Below are 5,658 nucleotides of genomic sequence, written 5' to 3'. Positions count from 1 at the left end.
TAATTGAAGTGTTTTTCTAACTTTAGAGATACTGAAACTACAGTATAAAAACCTATCAATTCCAGGTCCAAGTGGCTTACATGGAAAATTCTACCAAGCATCTACAGAATTCTATTCTAATTCTAGAAATCTCTCCCAGGAAACACTTCCCACTCCTTTATATGAAATCAGTATTAACCTATCAGAAAGTGCAATGATAGCACAAAAAAGCCATCTACAGACAGCCCTCAAAACATAGATTTTAAAATTCTTACCATCAGGGGGCACCAGGGTGGCTCAGAGGGTTAAAGCCTCTGCCTTCAGCTCAGGTCATTATCTCAGGGTCCTGGGATAGAGCCCCGCATCAGGCTCTCTGCCCAGCGGGGAGCCTGATTCCTCCTCTCTCTGCCTGCCTCTCTGCCTACTTGTGATCTCTGTCTGTCCAATAAATAAATAAAATCTTAAAAAAAAAATTCTTAACATTAGGAAGCAGAATTTATCGATCTATAAAAGAATTATGCACCAACACTACATAGGTTTATTCCAGGGATGCAATGGTAGTTCAGTATTTAAAAATCAGTCAAGTGGTCCATATACACTATGGAGTATTATGCCTCCATCAGAAAGGATGAATATCCAACTTTTGTAGCAACATGGATGGGACTGGAAAAGATTATGCTGAGTGAAATAAGTCAAGCAGAGAGAGTCAATTATCATATGGTTTCACTTACTTGTGGAGCATAGCAAATATCATGGAGGACATGGGGAGTTGGAGAGGAGAAGGGAGTTGGGGGAAATTGGAAGGGGAGGTGAACCATGAGAGACTATGGACTCTGAAAAACAATCTGAGGGGAATGAAGTGGTGGGGGGGGTGGGAGGTTGGGGTATTAGGTGGTGGGTATTATAGAGGGCACAGATTGCATGGAGCACTGGGTGTGGTGCAAAAATAATACTGTTATGCTGAAAATAAATAAATTTAATTTAAAATAAATAAATAAATAAATAAATAAAAATCAGTCAAGATGGGGCGCCTGGGTGGCTCAGTGGGTTAAAGCCTCTACCTTCGGCTCAGGTCATGGTCTCGGGGTCCCGGGATCGAGCCCTGCATCGGGCTTCTCTGCTTGGCGGGTAGCCTGCTTCCCTCTCTCTCTCTGCCTGCCTCTCTGTCTACTTGTGATCTCTGTCTGTCAAATAAAAAATCTTTACAAAAAAATCAGTCAAGGTAATCTGCCGTTGTATTAGTTCCTTACTGTTGCTGTTACAAATGAACACAAACTAGGTGCTTAAAAACACAAATTTATTATCAGACAATTCTGGAGATCAGAAGTCCAAGGTGGGTTTTTTTTTGCCCAAGATCAAGGTAATCAAAGGAGGGCTATGTTCCTTTCTGGAGAATTTAAGAGACGCTCTGTGTTTTCATACTTTCTAATGTCAAGCGGATTCTTGCCCTCCTTGGCTCATGGCCCCCTTCAGTCCTCAAAGCCAGCAATGGCCAGCTGCCTCTTTGTTACAGCACACATCACTCTGATACTGACTCTTCTGCTTCCCTCTTTTACATTTAGGGACACTGGTGATTGCATTGGGACCACCCAGATAATCCAGAATCATTTCCTCTTCTCAAGGTCACATGATGGGCAGGAACCTTACTTCCATCTGCAAACTTGATTCTCCTTTGTCAAGTAACCTAACGTAATCACAAGTCCGAAGCATTAGGACATGACCATCATTGGGGGCCATTATTCTGCCTACCACAATAAGCCCTCCGGTTGCCTGCTTCTTGGCCCTGTCTTGGGCTCTTTCCCTTCCCCTCGTTGTTCCTTGGGCATATTGCTCTGCTCATCTTTCGGTTTGCTAACAGAGTTTGCTCTTTGGTACCTTTAGGGTACCAAGGGCTGTAGTCAAATAGCCCTTCCTCAGGTAGGCTGACCTGATACAGAATGGCTCCCTCCCCTCTGTGACTTCACTGGCTGCTTGAGTTTTCTTCAAGGCACATTCTTTTTCATTTCCCTTGTTTTTTTCTGTCTCACCACCCTCCCACCTCCTGTCTTCTCCGTAAGGACAGTGAATTTGGCCTTCTGAGCCCTTGAATGGAGTGGGATGTGGAGGCAGCTCTTAGTGTATATTTGGTGGATTAATGAATAAATAAATGGCAATCATCTGCAAATAATGAGGGCAGATTGTTGTTCTTGATGACATTTTTTTGCCTCCTTTCTGTTTCATATCCTAATGTATTGCCCAGAACTTCCGGAACACTGGTAAGTCATAATGGAGATAACAGGCATCCTTGTTTTGTTTGATTTAAATAACAAAAGTGCTAGGGTTTTCCCACAAAATATAATTTTGGCTTTGGGTTTAAAATAACATGTTCAAGTATAAGAGTACTTAAAAAGCAACATGTTCAATACGTGCTTTTGCAGCAAGCTCTTACTAGTAGTGTTTTATCAAACATTGACTGATACAAGATAGACATAGATTAACCTTTGTTACATTATAAGACAATTCCAGCTTGGTTGAAGTGAATTTGTCCTTTTTAATCTAATGTTGAATTCTTCCTATTAATAGTTTGTTCAGGAATCATGAGAAAGTTCGGCTGAGGCTTTTCTCTCTTTCAGTCCTCTGTTTAAAGTTCTTCCTTTTGTCCCTGAAGCAGCCTGTGGAGCAGCCTTCCAGGCTGAGGCAGGGTGAGGAATGGAGTGTGGGGGGGAGTTGGGGGGGCTGTTGAGCTGAGTGAGAATGGAAATGCTGAAGAGTAATACTATCCTGTTTGTTTTCACGTTGTACAGTTTTTTTTAAATTTTATTTATGTATTTGACACAGAGAGAGATCACAAGTAAGCACAGAGGCAAACAGAGAGGGGAAAGCAGTCTTTCTGCTGGGCAGAGAGCCCCATGTGGGGCTTGATCCCAGGGTCCTGGGATCATGACCTGAGCTGAAGGCAGAGGCTTAACCCACTGAGCCACCCAGGCACCCCACTTTGTGCAGTTTTAAATGTTTCTTGGTTAGAGTTGAATCAAGCCATGCATTGGTTATGGAGGACCAGACTGACAGCCAGGGGTGGAGGGGTATGGGGAGGAGGTGTCCTTGGTCTGGTCTGGTACACTGCTGGGTGTGGCTACTTCCACCATGGGCTCCTATCAGGAGAAGAAAAGGTCACTGGTTAATGCCCTTGAGTATTGTAACTCCCCAGTGAGGAAGGCATTTTAGAGATTGCAGACTGAAGCCCAGACAGGTTACTTGCTAAACATCCCCCAACGGATGTACTTTGGGTTTGAACCTGAGACTGTCTGACTTGAAGCCTGTGTGCTTCCCACTGGGCTGTGTCCCCTTTCCCAGCCGGCATCTTTGCTTTGGCCGTTCAAATGCCACAATTATGAAGTGAGCCCAGGTACGTTTCCCTCTTCCATCCTCCCAGAGGACATACAGTGTGGTGTTGCCTGTGGTTCTGAAATGTGGCAAAGGCCCAGAGCTGAGGACAGAGAGCAAGGATTCTTCCCAGCGTAGGAGGCAGGAGCTGAAGTAGGGCAGCCCCTCCACACAGGAGGACGGGGAAGGTGCCAGTTTCTGACCCAGCTGGTCAAGGAGCTGGGGCAGAGGGAGGGTCCTTCTGGAGAAACTTTCCCCTTCCTGCACAGGTCCCCACTCAGTAGAACAGGGTGCTGGGCTGCAGGGAGCCCAGCGTTGGCAGCACACAGGCTGTTCGTCCCCTTGGGCAGTGTGTGGGCTGGGGTTCCCTCGACCACCTGAACAGCAGACAGTGTGTGGGGAGAGCTGCCTGGGGTCCCTAAGGGTCAAGAAGCAGGAAGGCAAAGGACCTGGCAGTTGGTCTCAGAGTGTTGTCCCCACCCTCCACTACAGGGGAATATAGGGAAAAGCAAGGGGAAAGCTGACTGGAAAATCCCCCCCAACCCCCATCACACCCCCCTCTGCCTCTACCAAAAACCCTCTGGGAAGGAGGAGAAGAGAAAGGAGGATTCAGCTCAAAATTAGCTGTCAGAATAAAACAAATGAAGATGGCTAAAAAGGTGGGAAACGGGGCCAAGGTGTCCTTAAGGGAATGGCTCCCAAATGGAGGAGACCCCCAGAAGATGGCTGGGGGACAGTCAAAACAGAACCATTTCAGGTGATGGCTTCTCAATCACTGGTTTCCACACTGTTGGTTGACTGAGTGGGTTCCTGACCCCATGCACCCCACATCACTGTTCCCAAAGTATCACAGTGCACATACCAGATTTTCCAGGTAGAGTCTGGATGGAGGTACTAGTACAGACCCTGGGGATGAGCGCTGGGGTGACATGATGAGCATGCCCTGGGGGTGGTATTGGGTGGCTTTCTCAACAACCCCTTTACCCTAACGGATTAGTCTGAACAGCTCCACACTTTCTTGTCCCCCACATCGGTGAGTGCTGTGGAGGGGACAGTGTCCCATGTCAGGCGATGAGCTGTGAGAGGGGTGCTGGGGAAGTGAGGTTCTATAAAAGGTTTTCTTGCCCCTAAAGAGAGATGGTCTTCTCCCTCTGAATGTGGTCTCCAGACATGGTGCCTAAAATTGCGGCAGCCATCTTGGCCCTGGCTGGGGGTGGGGCTTCGAGGACAGGAAAGGGTAGGACGTGACCCAAGAACTGAAGTGGAGCTTCCCACTGAACCTCTGTTACGTAATAAGTGTCCTCATTTTTAAGGTTCTTGAAAGTGGGGTTGACAATACTTGGAGCTGAAGCTTGGAATCTCCCAATTAATAAGCCTGCTTTATCTCTCCAATTTCTAGCTTTTATTTACTTTCTCATGCTGCGGTTTGTTTTCTGTTTTTTGTTTGTTTTGTTTTTGGGGAGAAAGAAAGATTTCTAGCATATGTGCACACTGGTTAGGGGAGCAGGGGAAGAGGGAGCGAGAATCTTTTTTTTTTTTTTAAAGATTTTATTTATTTATTTGACAGAGAGAGACCACGAGTAGGCAGAGAGGCAGGCAGAGAGAGAGAGAGGAGGAAGCAGGCTCCTGCTGAGCAGAGAGCCCGATGCGGGACTCGATCCCAGGACCCCGAGATCATGACCTGAGCCGAAGGCAGCGGCTTAACCCACTGAGCCACCCAGGCGCCCAGAGGGAGCGAGAATTTTAAGCAGGCTCCACACCATGAGATCATGACTTGAGCCCAAACCGAGTTAGCTGCTTAACCAACTGAGCCACCCAGGCACCCTTCTCCTGCTTTTTAACTGTCAGCATAAATATCTTGAATGTATTTCATTAAAGTTATTCCTATTTGTTATTGTGATGGCAAATATCTATCATCTCTAGTGCTTTTTGTTCCTTTTTCTAGATTTGAATGTCCATCTGCTGCTGTTGCCTTCCGTACAAAGAACTTCTTACAGAATTTCTTGTAGTGCAGGACCATTGGCAACAGAGGCTCTCTGATTTCATTTATATGAAATTTATTATTTTACTTTCTACTTCTTGTTTACTTGATTATTTACCTAAAGTGTACAGTTCAGTAGTTCTTAGTATATTCACTAAGATGTGTCCCGTGTCTACTACCTAATTCTAGAACATGTTTATAATCTCAAAAATAAACCTGCACCTGTTTCCAGTCACTCCCCAATCCCTCTTCTCCAAGGCCCTGCCAACAACTTACCTATTTTCTCTCTCTATGGATGACCAATCTGAACATCACTTATCTAGAATCAGAAATTT

This window comes from Mustela putorius, unplaced genomic scaffold, assembly GCF_011764305.1.
Source record: "Mustela putorius furo isolate JIRA1106 unplaced genomic scaffold, ASM1176430v1.1 tig00003858_pilon_pilon_pilon, whole genome shotgun sequence".
In the NCBI taxonomy this organism is placed as follows: domain Eukaryota; kingdom Metazoa; phylum Chordata; class Mammalia; order Carnivora; family Mustelidae; genus Mustela; species Mustela putorius.
Note: the sequence above shows the minus strand (reverse complement) of the source record.